The 25,048-nt window shown below is 41.6% G+C and overlaps 1 protein-coding gene across 1 annotated transcript in view; it reads right to left on the bottom strand.

Moving 5' to 3' along the window:
* WASF3 (WASP family member 3) overlaps positions 1-24,700 on the bottom strand; it is a 160,450-nt gene extending 135,750 nt beyond the window's left edge. Inside the window, exon 1 of the mRNA XM_077158897.1 lies at positions 24,634-24,700. The gene's annotated coding sequence lies outside the window, so the exon portion shown is untranslated. The remainder of the gene's footprint in view (positions 1-24,633) is intronic.
* Between the last annotated feature and the right edge of the window lie 348 nt (positions 24,701-25,048).

The following is a 25,048-nucleotide window of genomic DNA, read 5'->3' as shown; positions in this document are numbered from 1 at the left end:
CCATCAGCACTACCACAGCAACAGCCGAGGTAAATAATGGCGGGAGGGACAAGAGTTAAGAGGAGGTTTAGATTTCCTATTTGGTGAGGGTGTGTTTACTGGTTTTCTTTCTCTTGGGAACAATGAAATGATCTAAAATTGAGAATACTGATGGACTATGGATGTTGGGACCTATACATGATGCCTGATGAATGCAGGTGGCTGAAGGATGCACTGACCAAGAAGTAGATTTGTGAATGATGGGTCTATACTTATGGACCAAGGCTGTGCTGCTAAAAAAAGGGATAAATTGTGAGGCATGCAACCATATGAATGAACATGTGGGATATTTAGTGAGGCAAAATAAGCCAGAAACAAAAGAACTATTATTATATGGTTTCCTTTAAAATAGGCTTATAAGAAAACCGGGGCCTAGATTGTAAGCTTTAAAAGCAGACACATTAAGTCCGGAGTGGTACTTATTATTTCTAGATTTCAAGAGGTTGTTTTATATATGTATATAAGCTGATATTTAAAGATAAGAATGAAGTCATTCAGGTTGGGATTAAAGTAATTCAGAACACAGGAGTAAGGAAGACGTTATCTATATTTTAGAACCACACATACTCTTTGAGACCATAGGAAGAAAGTTTTATTTGATCTGGAACTGAAATTTTCTATAATGCATAATCTAACTCAACCTATCTGTATGGCTCATTTGAACAACTGAAACACAGGGAGCACAGAATAAGAGGTCCTTTAATCCTGTATAGGTTAATGTAATGCCTGGATACATCCTAGAGTACAGTAAGCAGATGATCAAAAAGTATTGGCAAAGTCCCTTGAGGGATGGGAGAAAAAATATGGAACTATTAAACCTTACTATCAATCCCGATACTGTGTCAAACTTTAGGGACACCCAAATCAATAGACTATGCCCTTGATCCTGAGGCTTATTCTTGTGAAGCTTATATAGGTAGCAGAGAAGCTTAGACTACCTATAGGTATGCCTAAGTGTTACCTCTGGAGGACCTCTTTTGTTGCTCAGCTGTGGCCTCTCTCTAAGCCCAGCTCTGCAAATGAAATTATTGCCCTCCCCCCTACGTGGGACATGACATCCAGGGGTGAAAGTTTCCTTGGCAACGTGGAAGATGACTCCTAGGGATGAATCTGGCCCTGGCACCATGGGATCAACAATTCCATCCTGACAAAAAGGAGAAAAAGAAGTGTAAATAATAAAGCAACAGTGGCAGACAGAGTTCAAACAGAGTCAGAGGCTACTCTGGAGGTTGCTCATACACAAACTTCAGTTAGACAATGCTGCCTATCATAACCTGCCAACCCCCAACTGGGACATTCCAGCCAATCCTAAAGAACACCTAGTATAATATATAAGATTCCACAAGGGTTCCATGCACTAGAGTAACTTACCAGAAGCCTACAATCTCCAGATGGGTCGCTGGACCAGATAAATCCTGAAATGCAGTGGGCCAAACCTCTCCAGAACATCAGATAGTTCCATCTCCCTACCCCATATTAGTGACAGATCCTTCCAACATGAAAAAGTGAATGGCCATAGCCCAAACATCCCTTAAGAGAGGAATGGAAAGATCAAAAGTGATTGTGAAGTTATACTGAGAAGATACGATTAAGAAATGAATATGAATGCTGAATCAGTAAACTGATATCTCTTTTAGTCTCTAGTATCTTAGAGCAACTAGAAGTAAAAACCTAAAATTGTGGAATGTAACCCAAGTCAAACTCTGAAGTATGTTCTACAACTAATTGTGGTGTTGTGCTTTGAAATTTATACCTTTTTTGTATATATGTTATTTCTCACACACAAAAAAAGAAAAAAAGTCGATGGTGATGCTAAAAAAAATGTTAAGCCTTCTAGCCTCCTATATTCTGGGGCAGCTAGGAGGAAAAATGGGAGAGAATTGTATGGTAGGCCATGATAAACTCTAGGATCTGTCCTGTAACTACTTGTTGAAGAGTGCTTTGAAAACTATTGCTTTTTTATTTCTTTGCTTCATATACAGGTTATACTATACAATACAAAAGTTAAAAAAAAAACAAAAAAAAACCACAATAGGGGTGCAGTGGCAGAATTCTCGTCTACTATGCCAGAGACCTGGGTTCGATTCCCAGAGCCTGCTCATGCAAAAAAAAAATTTTCAAAAAGCCACAGTATTTTTACATGCTAACAACAACTGAAGATGAAATTAAGATTGCCATATGATTCTTTTGTGAAAATGTGAGAAACACTCTCTTATACCATTTTAAGGCAGCAAGTACAGAAGTTACATAAAGATATGCTATATCACACACCAAACTGTATACTACTGAAGTTCCCAACCTTGTCTACAATTACAGTCATCTGGAGATCATTTAAAAATGTCATGCCACAACCCAGACCAATTAAATCATAATTTCTGGGGTTGGGACACAGGCATCAGACTTTCTGAAACTCCCAGGTGAACCACTCTCTGCTGTACACTATAAAGCAACAGTCTGCTAACTTCTTCTGTTTCAGGACCCATCACAAACAAAACCCCCAAAGAGCTATTGCACATGTGAGTTATCAATATTAACCATATTGGAATTTAAGACAAAAATGTTTTAAATATTTATTAAATCATTGAAATGACAATAATAAACTTATTCTGTGTTAACGTAAGTGATATATTTTGAAGGAAAATAATTGTATTTCTCAGAACAAAAATATTTGTTGAGAATAGTGCCATTATTACATTTCTGCAAGTTTCTTTCATGTCTGGCTTAAGAGATTCTCATATCTGCTTTCTGAATTCATTCTGTTATGAGATGTGTTAGTTGCAGTATATGAAGACAATCCAGCCTCACATAGATATGTAGTTGGAAAAAGGAGGGGTATCTTAATAGTCCTATCAGATAACTGGGGCTATGTCATGTAGCCTCTGAAAAAACGGCACGGTACTCAGAGAATAAGGGCAAAAAGCACAGCTAACATCTTAGTATAATTATGAAAGTAAGTTTGACCTCATGGAGCTCCTAAAAAGCTCCTGCAGATCTCTATCCCAGGTATCCCCTAACACACACTTTGAGACATGCTGCTATAAAACATAAGAAAAAAGGAAGACTTGAAGTCTGAAGTGGTCAAAGCCTTTACAGAAAAGTAGGAATTCTGATGAAGGTTGAACAAGTAAGTTTAGAATTAGAAGAGAGAGGGAAAAGCTGGCTTAAAAACAAATTTGATTTTCACTGAAAAGACCAACACTTTGAAATGGGTCAAATAAAAACTAAACACTAGTTAAAAAGGAGAGATATAAATAAGAGTATAATATATTTTTAATTCCAGTATTAAAGAAACTCCACATTGTCAGTGTAAAAATAGATTTTTTTTAAATGCACATAAAACACTTAAACTCAAAGGCCCTATTCTTTCCTTCTTCCACTTACATTTTTAAAGTATTTTTCTTGGAAGTATTATATATATACAAAAAAGTTCAGACCACAAATGTACATCTTGAAGAATTAAGTGAACACACCCCAGTAACCACTAAGCAGATGGGAACGGAGGCCTGGCCAGCGCCCTGGAAGTGCCCTTCACACCCTATGCACGCTTCCCCAAAGATAATCAACATCCACATTTAAGCCTCACATACCATACAAACCAGGATTTCACGTCCTGGTTAACACGCAGAGAACTGCATGTGTGGCTGGACCAAACTACACATATGGTGATGTTCACAGCAGCATTATCCTGACTCCAAATACTAGTTTTTAATTTTATTTTAATGAGATCTCACAGTGTGGATTCTATGGTGTTTAATGTCTTTGCTCACCATTAAGTCTGTGAGATTTTTTTGCTTTTGTAGTATAAGTCTGTTCATGTCTAGTACTGAATAGTATATGAATACACCACTGTTGACTCTTTCTATGCCGATAAACATTTGGGTTTCATTACTACTTTGAGGCTATTATAAACAATGGTGCAAAGAACAGGGATGAGGACATCAGGGGTTCCATGGAAAAAGAGCAGAGGCACATGAAAGACCAACCTTAGGTGCTAAATTGCTGAACACAGATCACGACGTGGGAGATCACAGAACTGACTACAAGGGAGGGGACTGAAAGCTGCAGAAGCCGCAGACTTGGGGAAGCCTTGCTTCTGAGGGACAGTCTGATAATGACAGGTGCCACCCCCTGGAGAAATGGCAGTAAAGGAAAGAAGGAAATAAGAGAAAAGCTAAAAATCCTTCAGAAACAAAAACAAAACAAGATGACATCCAACCCATCAAAATCACCACATCACTTAATGGAATGGCAGAGATAAGGACAGGACTGTAAGAGTGCTCTCCAACTAGGAAACCTGCACACAAAATGAATAGGAATAAAGAAGCCAATATCCACACAAAACTGTAACACCAAATGCAAATCAAAGCATTGCCATTCATGAAACTTCTCCCCTAAAGACTTACCATGAAACAAAAGAAAACTATAGTAAAACATTTAAAACAACCAAATATCCTCAAACATGTATATGGGAAAATGAAAAAAAAATCTTGAATCAAAATACAGAAACTAGTAACAGAAATGGAGAAAAAAGGAAGAAGAAATAAAAGTGGATTGAACTCAAGAAACAAATAGAAGAAAAATCCTATTATAAATGAAGACTAAATAAGAAGGTGCCAAGGGAGAAGAGATGCAAATAAAAATCTAACTAAGGGGACTAATGAAAAGCAGGAAAATAATCAAAAGAAAGAAAGAGATAAGGAAAGTAGTATATAGCCGAGGTCAGAGAGGAAGTGACTGAAATAGAAAACAGACAAAGAAGGTCAAACTTATGTATAGCATGTCAATTGAAGACACACATATTCAAAACTCTGGAAGAAGACTTAAACTCTGAAACAGAATATTTAAACTATGTCACGGTCAGGTTCATGTGTTAACTTGGCCAGGTGGTGGTACCTGTTTGTCTGGTTGGGCAAGGGCTGGCTGACCTGTTGCTATGAGGATATTTCATAGAATTAAATCATGATGACATCAGCTGCATCCACAGCTGATTGCATTTGTAACCAGCCAAGGGGAGTGTGTTCTGCAATGAGTGATGCTTAATCTAATCACTGAAAGCCTTTTAAGGAGAATGACAGGCTCTCTTCCTGCTTTGGCTGGTGAGCCTCTCCTATGGAGTTCGCCCAGATCCTTCATCAGAGTCGTCAGCTTCGCAGCCCGCCCTACACATTTGGGACTCTACATTCTCATGGTTATGTGAGACACTTCTATAAATTCTATATTTACGGATATTTCCTGTTGATTCTGTTTCTCTAGAGAACCCTAATGCAAACTATAATCCAAGAGAACTTTCTGGAAATAAAAGACCTGAATCAACACACAGAAAGAGCCAATTGCAAAAACCTGACCAAGAACAAAAACTCCAAGATGGAGCCTAGTAAAACCACTAGACTTTAATAATACAGAGAATATTGTCAGGCCTCAAGGCTAAAAGATGAGATAACCTACAAAGACAAGAAAACCAGACTGGCATGAGACATCTCAGAACACACAAAGCAGGACAAGAGTTAAAAATCATTTTCAAGAAACTTAAGAGAAAGAAGTGAAACCAAGGATTTTTTTAATATATCTAGCCAATCTGTCCTTCAACTATTAAGGCCTAAGAAAAGATGTGCATATAGAAGAATTCACAAAACACTTACACACATACTCTTCCTAGGGATTTTAATTGCCTTTTCTTAACACCGGGCATCAACTGAACCACAGACTCATAAAATAATCTGAATCATAAAAGAAAATTCATAGCCCTAAACATCTATATCAATAAATAAAATAATTCTAATAAATAAATTCTATTTCTAACCCAAAAAGCTAGAAAGAAAACAAGATAAACTAAAGGAAACACAAAGATCGTAAAAATACAAATAAAAGCAGGAATTAATGTGGTACAGAACAGATCAAATTAATAAAAATCCTGGATCTTAAAATAACTGAAATAGACAAACCACAAGATAATATTATCAAGAAAAATGAAAAGAACAAATGAACAAATAAAAAAATATAAAACAACATAAAAGACAATTCTGCATAGCTATATGCAAATAAACTTAAAAACCTAGATGAAATGGGGAATTTCTTAAGAAAATACAGCTTATTAAGTCCCCAATAGAAACAGAAAGCATAAGCCAACTAAATTCCACAGAAGAATTAGAAAAAGTTATCAAGGACCTACCCCATGTTGTTTGCAAAAACAAAACAACATGAATAAAATTTTAAAAATATACAGAACCAGATGATCTCATGGTAGAATTCTATGAAAACTTTGGAAACCAGATTTATAACATAACTTTAAAAAATTTCTTTTATTGTGAAAATAACATATATACAAAAAGTAAAAAAAGGACTTCCTGGAAGATGGCGGCTTAGTAAGACGCGCAGATCTTAGTTTCTTCTCCAGGACACCTACTAGGGGAGTAGAAACGATACAGAAAGCGCCCAAAGCCACAACAGAGATAAAAAAGACAGCGTACCCCATCCTGGAACGGCTGGCTGGCTGAGAGAAGCAGCTCGGGTGAGATCGCCGAGGCGCGCAGGCCTTACCGGGCGGGGTGGCAAGCGGCCGGAGTTACTCCCTTCCCCCTTCCCGGGCCGGCTGGGAGAATTGGAGAGGTGGTCCCCTGAAACCAAGGCGACTGGCGCCCACACCACGCGCAGCCCCCGGACCAACTGAGAGAATTGGATCGGAAACCCCCAGGCCGCGGAGAACGGTGACCCCGTGACTCCCGGGGAACGTGCACTCTCTCGGGCGGGCCGCTGCCGCTGGCGCCCTCCCGCCACGCTTGTTGCCCAGGGCCGACTAGGAAATTCGGACGGGCTCTTTCCCTGGCTGCGGCGACCAGCAACCCTCCCTGCGTTCGGACACCCTCCCTGCGTTCGGACCCCGGGCCGGCTCAAGCCGCTTCGGCTAGCGAACCCCCAGGACGGCGAGAGTTTTCCAAAGTTTAAGGTCCCACAGCACCTTTTACTGGTGGGACCCGCAGACAAACGTGTGCCACGAGCGCCACCTACTGGGCAGGATAAGAAAAACAGAACCCAGAGATTTCACAGAAAAATATTACAACCTTGCTGGGTCCAACACCAAGAGAAATCTGAATAAATGCCCAGACGCCAGCAGCAGAAGATAACTGTCCATGCTCAAAAGATTGAGAATATGGCTCAGTCAAAGGAACAAACCAATAGCTCAAATGAGACACAAGAGCTGAGACAACTAATGCTGAATATACGAACAGAAATGGAAAACCTCTTCAAAAATGAAATCGATAAATTGAGGGAGGACATGAAGAGGACATGGGCTGAACATAAAGAAGAAATAGAAAAACTGAAAAAACAAATCACAGAACTTATGGAAGTGAAGGATAAAGTAGCAAACATAGAAAAAATAATGGATAGCTACAATGATAGATTTAAAGAGACAGAAGATAGAATTAGTGATTTGGAGGATGGAAGATCTGAATCCCAAAAAGAAACAGAAACTATAGGGAAAAAAATGGAAAAATTTGAACAGGGTATCAGGGAACTCAAGGACAATATGAACCGCACAAATATACGTGTTGTGGGTGTCCCAGAAGGAGAAGAGAAGGGAAAAGGAGGAGAAAAACTAATGGAAGAAATTATCACTGAAAATTTCCCAACTCTTATGAAAGACCTAAAATTACAGATCCAAGAAGTGCAGCGCACCCCAAAGAGATTAGACCCAAATAGGCGTTCTCCAAGACACTTACTAGTTAGAATGTCAGAGGTCAAAGAGAAAGAGAAGATCTTGAAAGCAGCAAGAGAAAAACAATCCATTACATACAAGGGAAACCCAATAAGACTTTGTGTAGATTTCTCAGCAGAAACCATGGAAGCTAGAAGACAGTGGGATGATATATTTAAAATACTAAAAGAGAAAAACTGCCAACCAAGACTCCTATATCCAGCAAAATTATCCTTCAAAAATGAGGGAGAAATTAAAACATTCTCAGACAAAAAGTCACTGAAAGAATTTGTGACCAAGAGACCAGCTCTGCAAGAAATACTAAAGGGAGCACTAGAGTCAGATACAAAAAGACAGAAGAGAGAGATATGGAAAAGAGTGTAGAAAGAAGGAAAATCAGATATGATATATATAATACAAAAGGCAAAATGTTAGAGGAAAATATTATCCAAACAGTAATAACACTAAATGTCAATGGACTGAATTCCCCAATCAAAAGACATAGATTGGCAGAATGGATTAAAAAACAGGATCCCTCTATATGCTGTCTACAGGAAACACATCTTAGACCCAAAGATAAACATAGGTTGAAAGTGAAAGGTTGGGAAAAGATATTTCATGCAAATAACAACCAGAAAAGAGCAGGAGTGGCTATACTAATATCCAACAAATTAGACTTCAAATGTAAAACAGTTAAAAGAGACAAAGAAGGACACTATATACTAATAAAAGGAACAATTAAACAAGAAGACATAACAATCATAAATATTTACGCACCGAATCAGAATGCCCCAAAATACGTGAGGAATATACTGCAAACACTGAAAAGGGAAATAGACTCATATACCATAATAGTTGGAGACTTCAACTCACCACTCTCATCAAGGGACAGAACATCTAGACAGAGGATCAACAAAGAAATAGAGAATCTGAATATTACTATAAATGAACTAGACTTAATAGACATTTATAGGACATTACATCCCACAACAGCAGGATACACCTTTTTCTCAAGTGCTCATGGATCATTCTCAAAGATAGACCATATGCTGGGTCACAAAGCAAGTCTTAACAAATTTAAAAAGATTGAAATCTTACACAACACTTTCTCGGACCATAAAGGAATGATGTTGGAAATCAATAATAGGCAGAGTGCCAGAAAATTCACAAATACGTGGAGGCTCAACAACACACTCCTAAACAACGACTGGGTCAAAGAAGAAATTGCAAGAGAAATTAGCAAATACCTCGAGGCGAATGAAAATGAAAACACAACATATCAAAACTTATGGGACGCAGCAAAGGCAGTGCTAAGAGGGAAATTTATTGCTCTAAATGCCTATATCAGAAAAGAAGAAAAGGCAAAAATTCAGGAATTAACTATCCATTTGGAAGAACTGGAGAAAGAACAGCAAGCTAACCCCAAAGCAAGCAAAAGGAAAGAAATAACAAAGATTAGAGCACAACTAAATGAAATTGAAAACAATAGAGAAAATCAATAAGGCCAGAAGTTGGTTCTATGAGAAAATCAATAAGATTGATGGGCCCTTAGCAAGATTGACAAAAAGAAGAAGAGAGAGGATGCAAATAAATAAGATCAGAAATGGAAGAGGAGACATAACTACTGACCTCACAGAAATAAAGGAGGTAATAACAGGATACTATGAACAACTTTACGCTAATAAATACAACAATTTAGAGGAAATGGACGGGTTCCTGGAAAGACATGAACAACCAACTTTGACTCAAGAAGACATAGATGACCTCAACAAACCAATCACAAGTAAAGAAATTGAATTAGTCATTCAAAAGCTTCCTAAAAAGAAAAGTCCAGGACCAGATGGCTTCACATGTGAATTCTACCAAACGTTCCAGAAAGAAGTAGTACCAATTCTCTTCAAACTCTTCCAAAAAATCGAAGTGGAGGGAAAACTACCTAATTCATTCTATGAAGCCAACATCACCCTCATACCAAAACCAGGCAAAGATATTACAAAAAAAGAAAACTACAGACCAATCTCTCTAATGAATACAGATGCAAAAATCCTCAATAAAATTCTAGCAAATCGTATCCAACAACACATTAAAAGAATTATACATCATGACCAAGTAGGATTCATCCCAGGTATGCAAGGATGGTTCAACATAAGAAAATCAATTAATGTAATACACCATATCAACAAATCAAAGCAGAAAAATCACATGATCATCTCAATTGATGCAGAGAAGGCATTCGACAAGATTCAACATCCTTTCCTGTTGAAAACACTTCAAAAGATAGGAATACAAGGGAACTTTCTTAAAATGATAGAGGGAGTATATGAAAAACCCACAGCTAATATCATCCTCAATGGGGAAAAATTGAAAACTTTCCCCCTAAGATCAGGAACAAGACAAGGATGTCCACTATCACCACTATTATTCAACATTGTGTTGGAGGTTCTAGCCAGAGCAATTAGACAAGAAAAAGAAATACAAGGCATCAAAATTGGAAAGGAAGAAGTAAAACTATCACTGTTTGCAGACGATATGATACTATACGTCGAAAACCCGGAAAAATCCACAACAAAACTACTAGAGCTAATAAATGAGTACCGCAAAGTAGCAGGTTACAAGATCAACATTCAAAAATCTGTAGCATTTCTATACACTAGTAATGAACAAGCTGAGGGGGAAATCAAGAAACGAATCCCATTTACAATTGCAACTAAAAGAATAAAATACCTAGGAATAAATTTAACTAAAGAGACAAAAAACCTATATAAAGAAAACTACAAAAAACTGCTAAAAGAAATCACAGAAGACCTAAATAGATGGAAGGGCATACCGTGTTCATGGATTGGAAGACTAAATATAGTTAAGATGTCAATCCTACCTAAATTGATTTACAGATTCAATGCAATACCAATCAAAATCCCAACAACTTATTTTTCAGAAATAGAAAAACCAATAAGCAAATTTATCTGGAAGGGCAGGGTGCCCCGAATTGCTAAAAACATCTTGAGGAAAAAAAACGAAGCTGGAGGTCTCGCGCTGCCTGACTTTAAGGCATATTATGAAGCCACAGTGGTCAAAACAGCATGGTATTGGCATAAAGATAGATATATCGACCAATGGAATCGAATAGAGTGCTCAGATATAGACCCTCTCATCTATGGACATTTGATCTTTGATAAGGCAGTCAAGCCAACTCACCTGGGACAGAGCAGTCTCTTCAATAAATGGTGCCTAGAGAACTGGATATCCATATGCAAAAGAATGAAAGAAGACCCACATCTCACACCCTATACAAAAGTTAACTCAAAATGGATCAAAGATCTAAACATTAGGTCTAAGACCATAAAACAGTTAGAGGAAAATGTTGGGAGATATCTTATGGATCTTACAACTGGAGGCGGTTTTATGGACCTTAAACCTAAAGCAAGAGCACTGAAGAAGGAAATAAATAAATGGGAACTCCTCAAAATTAAACACTTTTGTGCATCAAAGAACTTCATCAAGAAAGTAGAAAGACAGCCTTCACAATGGGAGACAATATTTGGAAATGATATATCAGATAAAGGTCTAGTATCCAGAATTTATAAAGAGATTGTTCATCTCAACAACAAAAAGACAGCCAACCCAATTACAAAATGGGAAAAAGACTTGAACAGACACCTCTCAGAAGAGGAAATACGGATGGCCAAGAGGCACATGAAGAGATGCTCAATGTCCCTGGCCATTAGAGAAATGCAAATCAAAACCACAATGAGATATCATCTCACACCCACCAGAATGGCCATTATCAACAAAACAGAAAATGACAAGTGCTGGAGAGGATGCGGAGAAAGAGGCACACTTATCCACTGTTGGTGGGAATGTCAAAGGGTGCAACCACTGTGGAAGGCAGTTTGGCGGTTCCTCAAAAAGCTGAATATAGAATTGCCATACGACCCAGCAATACCATTGCTAGGTATCTACTCAAAGGACTTAAGGGCAAAGACACAAACGGACATTTGCACACCAATGTTTATAGCAGCGTTATTTACAATTGCAAAGAGATGGAAACAGCCAAAATCTCCATCAACAGAAGAGTGGCTAAACAAACTGTGGTATATACATACGATGGAATATTATGCAGCTTTAAGACAAGATAAACTTATGAACCATGTAATAACATGGATGGACCTAGAGAATATTATGCTGAGTGAATCCAGCCAAAAACTAAAGGACAAATACTGTATGGTCCCACTGATGTGAACGGACATTCGAGAATAAACTTGAAATATGTCATTGGTAACAGAGTTCAGCAGGAGTTAGAAACAGGGTAAGACAATGGGTAATTGAAGCTGAAGGGATACAGACTGTGCAACAGGACTAGATACAAAAACTCAAAAATGGACAGCACAATAATACCTAATTGTAAAGTAATCATGTTAAAACACTGAATGAAGCTGCATCTGAGCTATAGGTTTTTGTTTTGTTTTGTGTTGTTTTGTTTTGATTTTACTATTATTACTTTTATTTTTTTCTCTATATTAACATTCTATATCTTTTTCGGTTATGTTGCTAGTTCTTCTAAACCAATGCAAATGTACTAAGAAATGATGATCATGCATCTATGTGATGATGTTAAGAATTAATGATTGCATGTGTAGAATGGTATGATCTCTAAATGTTGGGTTAATTTCTTTTTTTCCGTTAATTAAAAAAAAAAAAAAAAAGAGAAGGGATAATTGGAGATGAAGGGATACAGACTGTACAACGGGACTGGATATAAAAACTCAGAAATGGACAGCACAATACTACCCAATTGTAATGCAATTATGTTAAAACACTGAATGAAGCTGCATGTGAGGTATAGGTTTTTTGTTTTTGTTTTTTTTGTTTTTTTTTCTTTCTATTATTGTTTTAATTCTTATTCTGTTGTCTTTTTATTTCTTTTTCTAAATCGATGCAAATGTACTAAGAAATGATGAATATGCAACTATGTGATGTTATTAAGAATTACTGATTGTACATGTAGATTGGAATGATTTCTAATTGTTTTGTTAATTCTTTTTTTAATTAATAAAAAAAAAAAAAGAAGTAAAAAAATTCCAAGTACATTTTAACAAGTAGGTATACAATAGATTTTCAAGTCTGGTATGGGTTACAGTTCCACAATTTTTCATTTTTTCTTCTAGCTGCTCCAAGACACTGGAAATATCAATATATTGATTCAGCAGTCATATTCATTTGTTAAATACTATCTTCTCGATCATAGTCTTCCTTCCTTTTTTTCTTTTCTTTGTGAAAAAAATATACAAAAAAGCAATAAATTTCAAAGTACATTACAACAAGTTGTGGAACATATTTCAGAGTTTGGTATGGGTTACAATTTCACAATTTTAGGTTTTTATCTCTAGCTGCTCTAAGGTATTGGAGACTAAAACAAATATCCATATACTGATTCACCACTCATACTCCTTTGTTAAACCCTGTCTTCTCTGTATAGCTCCACCATCACCTTTGATCTTTCTCTCTCTCTCTTTAGGGGTGTTCGGGCTATGCCCATTCTACCTTTTTCACGCTGGAAGGGGCTGTCAATAATATGCGATAGGGGAATGGAACTAGCTGATGTTCTGGAGAGGCTGGGCCCTCTGCATTTCAGGACTTATCTAGTCCAGGGACCCATCTGAAGGCTGTAGGTTTCTGGAAAGTTACCCTAGTGGATGGAAATTTTGTAGAATCTTATATAATGCCCTAGGTGTTCTTTAGGATTGGCAGGAATGGTCTTGGTTAGGGTTTGGCAAACTATGATAGGTAGCAATGCCTAACTGAACCTTTCATAAGAGTGACCTCCAGAGTCGCCTCTCAACTCTGTTTGAACTCTCTTAGCCACTGGTACCTTATTTGTTACACTTCTTTTCTCCCTTTTGGTCAGGATGGGATTGTTGATCCCACGGTGCCAGGCCAGACTCATCCCCGGGAGTCCTCTACCATGCCGCCAGGGAGACTTTCACCCCTGGATGTCATGTCCCATGTAGTGGGGAGAGCAATGGTTTCATTTGCAGAGTTGGGAATAACTTGTTTTTAAAACATGAAAGAAAACTTACTTTCTTTTTATGAAACAAGTACAACATTGATACCTAAACTTAATTAAGACAGCACACATAAAAAGAAAATTAACCAATATCACTTGTGAACACGGATGTGAAAATCTGAAATAAAAGATTAATGATTTTTTTTATATATATTTCACAATTTAAAAAAAGTTAAAAAGGAAAAATAAAAGATTAATGAACAGACACTGTGGTGGTCTGAATCTATACGTACCCCAGAAAAGCATGTTCATAAACCCAGTCCCCTCCTGCGGGTGTGAACCCGCCGTAAGCAGGACCTGCCGATAAGGTCAGTTTAGCTAAGGTGAGGCCTGCCTCAACCAGGAAGGGCTGTGAGCCTGCTCCTGGCGTCCTTTATAAGAGAATGAAATTTAGACAGAGAGAGAGAGAAAGAGAGAGAGAGAGAGAGAGAGAGACGCCCCAGGTGGAGCAGCCGGAGCTGAGCATCAGTGGACCCCAAAAACAAGGGCACAAGCAGGGGACGCTCCGTGTTCAGGTGACAAACTAAGGACCAAGTGAGGCTGCAGCCAGCCCCAGAAGTTCGTCCTCAGGGAGAAAATACCACTCGACGCCTTCATCTAGACCTTCGTTTAGCCTCAGAGTGTTAGCTGAGAACCCCCACTGTTAAGGTGGCCCACTTCGTGATATTTGGGGGGCAGCTGAGTAACTGAAACACACTCCACGCGAAGACTTTACACCAGGATTACAGGAACAGGCAGCATCAGGAAACCGAGTAACATAATTCACAACCCACTAATAAGTCTGAGAAAAGCCATATAATTACCTTAGAGAGGCTGGCAAAGCCCTGGACTAAATTTCACATCCATTCTTAGCTAAAAAAAGAAAACTGCTGAAGAAACAAGAATGGATGAATAATTCCCTAACGTGATTTCTACCTGCGCTGCACACACACAGAGAGGGAGAGGAGGGGGCGCGTGCGCCCACTCGCCAGCCCCACCATCACGACGGGCGAATCCCCAAGGCGTGCTTCCCACCAGGTCAGGTGGAGGCGAGGACCCCCTACTCCCTGCACTATTTAACCTGTTCTGGAGGTATGCATCAATGCCATCAGACAAGAGAAAACAAAAGCATAAGCAACGGGAAAGAAGGAAGAAAACTCTTTCTCTTGGCGGATGACATCACAGTAAACCTGGAAAACCTAAAGGATCAGTGATAAAAACTAACTCAAACAATGAACGATGTCCGCAAGAAAGGAGGATATAGAATTAACCTGCAAAAATCAATAGCCTTAATAAGTCCTGATGCATGTTACAACACAGGTGCGCCTTGAAAACAGTATGCTGAGTGAAATAAGCCAGACACAAAAGGACAAATATTATATGAGTCCACTCATAGGAAATATCTAGGACAGGCAAATTCATCGAGACGGAAACAAGATTACAGATTACCGGGGGCGGGGGGGGGGGGATAGGGAGCTACTGATGAACGGGTGCACAGCTTCTGTCTGGAGTGTTAAAAAGGTTTTGGAAATAGTGGTGATGGTTGCACAATACTGTGAAAGTAATTAATGACACTGAACTGCACACTTAAAAATGGCAAAAATGACAAATTCCATGTTATAGACATTTTACCACAGAAATCTTTTTAATTAAAAAAAAAATCTAGGTCAAATATCATTCTGCTCTCCAAAAGCAGGGACATGACCAGACATGTGCACACCGCTGTTCACTGCAGCACTAGTCACAGTCGCCAAAAAACAGAAACAACCGAAAAGTGTCCATCCACAGATGAATGGGCAAGCAAAATGTGGTACATACATACAAGAGAATATTATTCAGAGTTAAGACCAAGTGTCACCAGTAAATCTCAGAAATGCTACAGTATATCTGTAGGCTACGGTTAGGGTTAGGTTAGGGTCAGAAGTACTGCTAGTGTCTGTCCCCACAGGTTCCCCTGTAGTCCAGGGATGAACCCTGGGTGACTATGGATGGACCCTGAGGACATTATATGAAGTGAAATAAGTCAGACACAAAAGGACAAATATTGCTTGATCTCACTGATATGAACTAACTATAATATGTAAACTCATAGACACAAACCTAGAAAATAGATTACCAAGATACAGAATGAGGCTAAAGAGTGGGGGGTAGGGAGGGAGGGGTTGCTTACTATGTGCAGAATGTTTAACTAGGGTGAACCTAAACGTTGGAAATGGACAGAGGTGACAGTGGCATGTTGCTGTGAGAACAATTAACCGTGCTGCATGGTGTGTGAATGTGGCGGAAAAGGGGGATTTTACAGGCAAGATGTCACCAGAAGGAAAGTGGAGGTAAAAGCATGGGAAGGTATAACAAAGTGAATCTTGTGGTGGATGATGACTGAGATTAACTGTACAAATACGAAAAAGTTCTTTCATGAACTAGAACAATGTACACCACTATTACAAGGAGTTAATAATGGGGAGGGAAAATTGTAACTATTACAAACCATGGACTACAGTTAACAGTAATATTTTAACATTCTTCCATCAACAGTAACAAATGCCCCACACCAATACTATGGGTCAATAATAGGGAGGGATAATGAGTATGGGAAGATTTGGATTTTCTTTTTCTTTTTACTTCTTTTCTGGAGTAATGAAAATATGCTAAAACTGATCATGGGGTTATATGCACAACTATGTGATGATACAGTGAGCCAGTGAGTGTAAACTTCAGATGGTTTCTACAGGTATGTGAACATATCTCAATAAAACTACATTTAAAAAAAATACTCTCCTGCTCAAAACCTTGCCATGGCTTTCATCCAACTCACAATAAGATCCAAAGTGTCACCATAGTCCATATGACCTACATGATCCAGCCCTTATCACATGTGACACACACACACACACACACACACACACACCCATTGTTGTCCTTGCTGATACTCAAGCACACCAAGGACTTTTGCACTTGCTGTTCCTCCCCCTGTAAGGCTTTTCCCCAAAATATTTGCCTGGCTGGCTCACTCCTTCACCTCTGTCATGTCCCTGCTCAAATGCCACCTTCTCAGAGAGACTTTTTCCAGACCACCCCATCAAAATAGCAGTCACTGGAACTCTATCCCGTTATTTGCTTTATTTCACTTCATAGCCATTATCACTACATATTATATAGTGCTATGTCATTTATTACCATTCTCCCCCACTAGAATGTAAGCTCCATAACAGAATTTGTTCTGTAGAGCAGAGATTGCGAAACTTTTATTTTGAAGGGCCAGATAGTATATATTTTACACTTTGTGAGCTAGACAGTCTCAGTATCAAGTATTTAACTCAATTCTGCCTTGGAGCACAAAAGCAGCCACAGACAAGGCACAAAAGAATGAACATGTCTGTGTTCCAATAAAACTTTCTTTACAAAATCAGGCAACAGGCAACATTTGGTCCACAGGCTGAGGTTTACCAACCTCTGCAATACAACAAGCTTAGCACACAGTGTACTGACTATTAATTAATCAGTCAGCTCTCTGTCCTTGAACTCCAAAGGATACAGAGCTACCTTTAATTGGCAACATAAAACAATGACATTCCAAGCTATGCAGAAACGAGAGCTTTCAATTATCTTCTATATATCTTTTACAAAAAAATCTATTTGAGATCAATTATATTCGTGAATGACTATTTGAAGGATATGCAGTGTGTTCATTCTCACCATAACAAAGCATATTAAATCACCTTAGCTGACCATCTGCAGAACTGTTTTTATTAGGCTGTGTTTCCATTTCATCTAAGGACATTACCATAATCAGCCTTAATAAGAACCCCAGTTCTATGGACCGCAAGAGCGTCACCGCATCTACTATCTCTTCCAATGTAACCTATAAAAAACCCCAAGCACGAAACCAGGGAACATATTAGGGAGAAGAAACTAATATATTTTTTATGGATGGCAAAAACTATGGAACAGAGCCGAGGCTGGTTCTCTTTCACTCTCTCACTCCCATTTAAACAAAAACTCTAGTTGTAACTTTCATTTAATACAAGCTACTGATCTGAGTTATATCGATGACCAAAAAGAAAAGGAATGCTGAGTAAATACTAAAATGCAGGGCAATGTAAGATTTGACAATCATCCTAAACCAAATAATGTAAGAAATAAAACCACAAATTTCTGTACTCCTGTCTGGCAAGTAGTAACTATAAACAAAAGAAAAATTCTGTTTGAAACCCTTCAATGCCTTAACTTTAAACAAGTCTTTCAAAAGCTATCTCAAAGTTTCACAGCTTCCATAATATGACTTTTTTTTTTGAGAGGAGATATGGAAATAACTGGACATGCCAGAAATGGAAGAACTTTTTAACTAGCCTACATGACTCAATGGGCAAACAATGCAGAAACAATGAAAACGTTAATTATGGCTCAGGTAAAAATTTCATCATCATGGATAAGACATAACCATTCTGAGCTGCAATACCAACTTTTGAAAAAGGAGTGACATTTTAATAAACCTCCTTACTGAGGTAGCTCAAAGAACAATTCACATTTCAGTCAACCTTTGGAGACCAGGCTGTTTGCAGCGGAAGCCTCTTTCCTTCTCATTCTAGGCTGCACAGAAACGTCTTCAGGAATGATGCAAACATAAGCATAAACTGCCCCTCTCTATCTGCCACCTTTCTGCCAGTGTCATCCCTCAATGTGGACTAGATACTTTACTGCCCAAGTTTTCAAACACTTTTCCTCCCGGGCACCACGGGAAGCAATTTAAATCCACGAAAGTCATCATAAGCATTAATATTAAAATTTCAATAAAATGTGGCCCAGCAAAGAGTGACAAAGTCAATTCAGAACTGAAATCTGCCGAGGCAATACGCCAATGCAGAACTATATAACAGAACAGGCAAAACAAGCAAACAACACTGTCACGTTAAAGGGCTACGTAATAGGTGATTATTAGTAGGGCAAAAAAAGGACTCATACCACATTTTTAAAACTTCCTAGTACTGAGCATCCTACTTATTATATGGTTGTAAAACAACACATGTGACTTTCAAAGTCAAGGAAAAAAAAATAAGTGTTGAGTATCTGCTTTGTGCAAAGAACGCACCATTTCATCCATTAAGCTTATAAAATATGGACCCGCCGACTCTAGGTCAGTCAATACCATCAATACTTTTCTACTGCAGCATAATTTCACGGAGCTGCCTGTGCGGCAGCACAATGCAAGCAAGCCACACGGTGCCCGAACGTGGAACAGCTGCATGGTGGGAACAGAATCTTCAGCACATCCAGATGGAAGCACAACTTTTAAAAACCAATTAGCTTTCAATTTCTAGAAAAGAGAACTCCAAGACCAGCACTCACAAAGGCTCTGGGAAGAGGGCAGGTGGGAGAAACCACTTAGTGTCTATCCTGGGATCTGCAGGTGTCAGAGGCTGCTTCCAACAGCCAGGACACACAAGCTGAGCACCAACTGCATGCAAGGCATATGCCATCTGGTTCCTGCCCACAAGGGGCCTATGGGCTCGTTAGGAAGACAACGGATCCTCAGTTTATCCTCCAGAATATAAGCTTTCTGAGGGCAGGGACTTGGTCTAGGTGAACACTGAAGCAAAATCGACTGATACATAGGAGACATTCAAACATTTGTGGATTGACGGAAAAGAAGCAAACAGAAAGCAAGAAGGAAAAAAATTTACACAAAATACTGAAAAAGTCCAAGAAAATACAACACAAAAGAAGAAACTCCTAGACAAATCCCAGACCACTATTCCAGGAGGTCAGAGGGCACCCCTAATAAGAGGCAAAAACCTGAGAAATGATCCCAGATGCTGCGCTCTCCCTGAGCTCAGGGTCAAGGCCCTGGGAGCTCTGGTGACCTGAAAACTAAGAATACAGCCTGACACCTTAGATGTTTGGGATGCTGAAAATAAACTTTTTTTTTTTTAAGGCAAATAAGAGCTAACCTCAAAATGGGTAGGTCCAGGTGAGAATAAACACACAAGGTTGGCTCCAAAGATTAAGTGGCTCCAAAGAGGTAAGGAAAAATTGTTCTAATCGAAGGATTATAAGACAGATCTACTAAGATCCCACCTTAGGGTCTCCTCCTCATGAGGTTCCAACACAAACAAAGTCAGTTTTGAGTAAGAACAGGAAGCACCGAGAGGAGAAGGTTTGCTGTGAGAAAGGAGCAGGACCTAGAAGGGGACACAGGACCCAGAAGAAAAGGCTCTGAGAGGAGACTCCTCCCTGCGGGGGACCAGGCAGTCCTAAGGAAAACATGCCATGAGAAAGGAGGGGACAAGCCTTCTTAAATAGCCGCCCTGTGCCAGCTGCTCTCCTCCAGCCAGCGCCCTGTGCCCCTCTCTCTCCACACCCTGCTCGAGGGACGCTGAGGGCTTCCCCCACCACAGCCCCAGGCCCTCTGAGCCACCCCCAGGGGCTCCCCGGACATCCTCTAGCCACGATCACCAGTGCCATCAGGGCTGCTGGAGCCAAGGAAACTTCAGCCAGTATCTTGGTGGCTCTTTCTCCGGCACCTTCCTGGCTAGTTCTTTAGTAGCACTGACTGCTTAAAGAAAAGTCCTTGCTTTACCCACCCTCCCTCCAGCCACCCTGGGGCACCTGATTTTGGGGGCATTGTCCCACACGGGCTCCCCCTCCTGACTTCCACTCACTCTCAAACCCTCCCCGCAACGGGCCAGCTCTGTGCCACCACCAGCCTTACTCATGACCCACTGCTTGTTCAGCATCTTGGGGGGTTTTCTTGGTTGGGGCTACCGCTGTTCACTGCTGCCTCTTTCCCAAGGTCCTTTAGTAGGGCTTCCAGGCCATGGTGTGTGTCTGTCCCCCACTCCCCATTGCACCCCAGCGCCGCCGCCACCTCCTCGGGCTCCAGGTGGAGTCAACCATTTCTTCAGGTACTGGAGTTCCTGGACACTGTGTTCAGTACCCACCCTTTTCTCTCTACATGCATATAACCACATCTATTCCGACAGCTTCCCATGAACACTTGTATGCAAAGGCAGAGGTCCCCAAACTTTTTCTGTTCAAGGCACCCTTGGTGTTTCTGGCCAAAAGTAAATGCCTGAATAAGAAATGGAACTGTTAGGTAAGTTCAAGCAACTTTTACGTCCCAACAATTGAGCATCGTTTTGAAGAACATACCCTTAAACTGAGGGGTAAATGATCTTGTTATTTACTAATGCCATGTGTGCACCGGCTTAAACCTTGGAATGAGATTGGACACCACCACCCTCATTTCCTGTGCCTCACTCATCTTCACCTGGCACGGCCAGCAGGATCCCAGCTTTACAAGGAAAAACAACCAAAAGGGACCTGGCACAATCTAATGTTCAGACTGTTAACTACCTTCAGCTACAACGTTCAGAGCTGGTAAGGATTGCTGTCTTTCCTTCAACAACTTAAAATATCCTGCAACATCCCTTCAAGTTCACTGAGGCACCTCAGCTCACAGTTTGGGAACTGTGCCACCAAGAACTCTCATATTTCTCTCTCCAGTCCAGACATCTGCTATCCCAACAGCAGATCCACAAATCCAAACCAACACCACTGCCCACAGGCACCTAAAACTTAGCATGTCCAGGTGTAACCCGTCACCTTTTCCCTCAAATGGCTGCAGCGACTCCTTCTTCTGCTCCCTTTCTAGGGATGACGCCCCCTTCCTCCCAGCTGTCAAGACCGAACTTGAACTGAACTCTTCTTCCCTCTCCTAAAATCAACCCCCACACTCACACACAGCCAATGCCCAGGTCCTATCAATCCTACTTCCTCAAGCTTCCTCCTTCCAGCCTTGCCCCATCTTAATCCATTCTCCAGAAGGGCAATAGTGTCACTCTTTTGCTAAGAATTCTCCACCTGTCTCCTGTGCCCTTAGTTAAGCACACACTCCTCCTAACAGGAGCCACAAGGCCCTACATGGCATGGCCTCCAGTCCTCCACGGTTATTTCCCGCCACCTCTCTGCCCTTGCACTCACTTGCACTTTTGTTTGCTTTTAGTTTCTCTGATGGACCATCTTCCCTACAAGCCTTTGCACACTTCTCCCTCGGCCCAGACTATGAGCAATCCCTTCTTGTATACTTCCTCTGGGGGGCTTTTAATCTTCAAAGCATCCACAAGCTTGAGTGCTGTGGTCCTTCCATGAGCTCCTATGGCTGGCCCCTTTCCAACCACTTGCAGTCTATACTCTGTCAAATGGGTAACACTGTCTAGGACCCAGCCTGACAGATGGTCTCCATATTCCCAGCACATATCCACCTAGTACAACTCCAAAACGCACTGAATGACAGCACAAGTGAATGGAGGGATTAGGTCACCGTTTGCATCATTCTTGTCATGCTCCCGGCCCTATCCCACTGCTTATTGCACTGCACACTAATTGTTTGCCTCTATAGGTTATCAACCTCCTGAAAGCTCTCATCTTTTACTTCTGCAACCCCAGTGATTAAAATAGTGCCTGGTAGACGCATTCTGTAAATGAACTAAGTCTTCTAACTCCATGTATCTCTATGTTCATATTAAACTTACTTTTCAATGTGCACTCTTTATATATTACCGATAAAAATACTCCTGAATTACTAGCGTAAAATGTTTCTGGTGCAAATAAAATTAAGTCACAGGAAAAGAACAATGCTGAAAGAATAATCCATGGACAGCAAGCCACATTTGGTTCCAAATGACCAAAAGCAGGTCCCAAGAAAGGAGAAAACTGCCAATGTAGTGGTGAGGAAATTAGATTCAACATTAATGAGCGGCATGGAGTACTAAAGAAAGAAGGGCTGAAAAGAGAAGTTGGGCATTTTGAGGTCTGTGCCACAACACAGAGCCACTCCCAAAGCAAACTGAGTGGATTTGAGTGGAAAACATAATCTGTGAGTATCCTTCAAAGAAAAGTTCTTAGAACTCTGAAAGACCAGTAGAACTGGCCTCCTGGTATGATCAATCCTTTTAAAACATAATATGCAATCATTTTAACCCAAATATCCCAATAAGCATTATAAACGTTAGCTACTGCATGGCAGTTTCCATGGGAACTGCAAAGAACTTCTACAAAGACACACTGACAATACATGGAGGTGAGAATGTTGGCATGACCACTTAGGAAAGCATTCTGCCTTTATGTTCAGGTTTCTTTAAAAGGGTCTATTTGGTGGAGCACATCATTGATACTTAGTCATAAATTTTGAACAAAAGGTGAAACAATTCTGTAAACCAACTTCATGCCAGCAACTCAAAGCCAAGAACAATTTTATACAGATGCATCAAAGTGTTTTCACTGTTTTAAGTGAAAACAAATATAGGTCAGGCCACAAATACATAAGGTCAACCAAACTTTTCAAGCTAGTGAGCTTTAAACATCTACAAAGATGCAAATGGCATGAGCACAAATTAAGATCTTCAAAAATGAAGAAAAATGAGTAGTATGTTTAAATTATTAGAACCCTGGGAGAAAAGAGAAGACACAGTAAGAACTGCCTATGGGAAAGGTCAAACACGGCTTCCTGCGTTTGTCCTCTCAAGTAGATAAAAGAACTAGCTTTTAGGAATTACTACATTGTTTCACTACCTTAAAAGCAAAACTTAGGTATACAAAAAGAAGTTACCAAGGTGTGACAGAATGTCCTAAAAGTAACTGGAAAATAAGCCAATTATAATGCTTTGAATTTAGTTTTCATATAAAAAAGACATTTTAAAACATAGCTTTAGACAAATCTAACGTCAAAGACGCACAGCTATTTCAACAAGCCTTAGTTCCTCCCCTTAAGAAACACGGATTATGAATTTTAAAAGTTAAATTTCATGCCCCGTGATGCATTTGATTCTAAGACCATCAAAGCAAAAACTGGCCTTTTTAATTTGCACCTTTTAAAACCTCAAAGATTATTGCTGGTGGTAAACTACCAGTTAAAAATTAATCCCCAGAGAGAAAGCATTTCTATTCCACCCCCAGCAGTTAAGAAAATGAGGTGTTCACTTGCATCCCTAAATCCAATGCATAGTTTCCTAATAACGATCGAGAACTCTGTTCTAGATCAGGGAATTATGCCGTGCAAAGAGAGAAAGCGCCATTGCCCATAGATGCCACCGGCGGAGAGGAAAGATTTCCCAGCCGTGGAGATCCCGCGCCGAGGAGGCGCGAGTCAGGCCGCCGGCTCCGCGCCCGACGGAGAAAGTCTCCCGGGGTTAGCTACCCCCGCGCAGCAGCCCCGGCGCGCGACTGGAGGGCGGCCGCAACCCCCTGCCCTCGGTGCAGGGACGACGCTGGCCCAGGTGCGCTCGGCCGCACGGAGCCCGCACCGGAGACAGGGCGCGGGGCGCCGAGAGGGCCCGACCCCCAGGCGGAGGTCGGCGGGCTCGTCCGGCGAGGGGCCGGAGAAGGGGAGGGCGCGGGGGCCCGGGGGGATGTGAAGGTCCCGACGCGCGGCCCTCGGATGCGTCGTGCGCGTGGCACGCGGAGGCCCCGCGCCACTGGCGGGGATCACCGGCGGCTAGCGCGGGGAGCGGGCCCGGGAGCGCGGGGCCCGGGAACCGGGGCGGGGGGGGGGATGTGCTGGGGATAGCGGGGCCGGAGGGCGGGGACCATGTGAGGAGAAGGGCCGGCCGGGTAGACGTGGGAACCTGGAAAGAAGGCGGCGATGCCGCAGGGCTGGCGCGGGGAGGAGATCCGCGTGGGCCCCGCGCCCCGGAGCGCGCGCGCCCGGCCCGATGCGGCAACTTCACTTGGCTGGGGGGCGGCCCAGGGGCCCGGACGCTCGCGCCCTCGCAGGCAGCGGCCCGGCGCCGAGCCCCTGAGGGGAAGGGCGACAGGGCGACAGGCCCAGCCGGCCCACCGGCCGACCGCTGCGCGCACTCACCGGTCCGGGGCTCGGCCGCCCGCGCCGCGCCGCATCGCGCTCGCAGCTCATGGTCAGCGGCGCCAGCCCGGCCGCACCGCCCCGCGCGCAGCGGCGCTCGCGACACCGCCCCCGGTCCGGCCTCGGCCTCGGCCACGCCCCCACCCAGGTGGGCGGGGCTGGAGGGGGCGGGGGCGCAGGGCCGGCACCGCCAACCAGAGCCCACTTGCCGGGCCGCTTCCCTACGATTGGCGAGCGCGTCGGCCAATGGGGCTCCGGGCAGAAGGGCCGAGCGTCGACACGGGGGGGCGGGGATTGCGGAGGAGGCGGCTCTCACCCGGGGTCACCCGCCCCCGGCGCGGCGGGGGCCTTTGCCGCGGACTGGCTGAGTGGGCGGGAGGGATACTTGTGGCCGAGTTTTTCCAGGGATCCTTGG

The sequence above is a fragment of the Tamandua tetradactyla genome, chromosome 4 (genome assembly GCF_023851605.1).
Source record: "Tamandua tetradactyla isolate mTamTet1 chromosome 4, mTamTet1.pri, whole genome shotgun sequence".
Lineage (NCBI taxonomy): Eukaryota > Metazoa > Chordata > Mammalia > Pilosa > Myrmecophagidae > Tamandua > Tamandua tetradactyla.
Note: the sequence above shows the minus strand (reverse complement) of the source record. Positions and strands in the feature narration are given on the sequence as shown.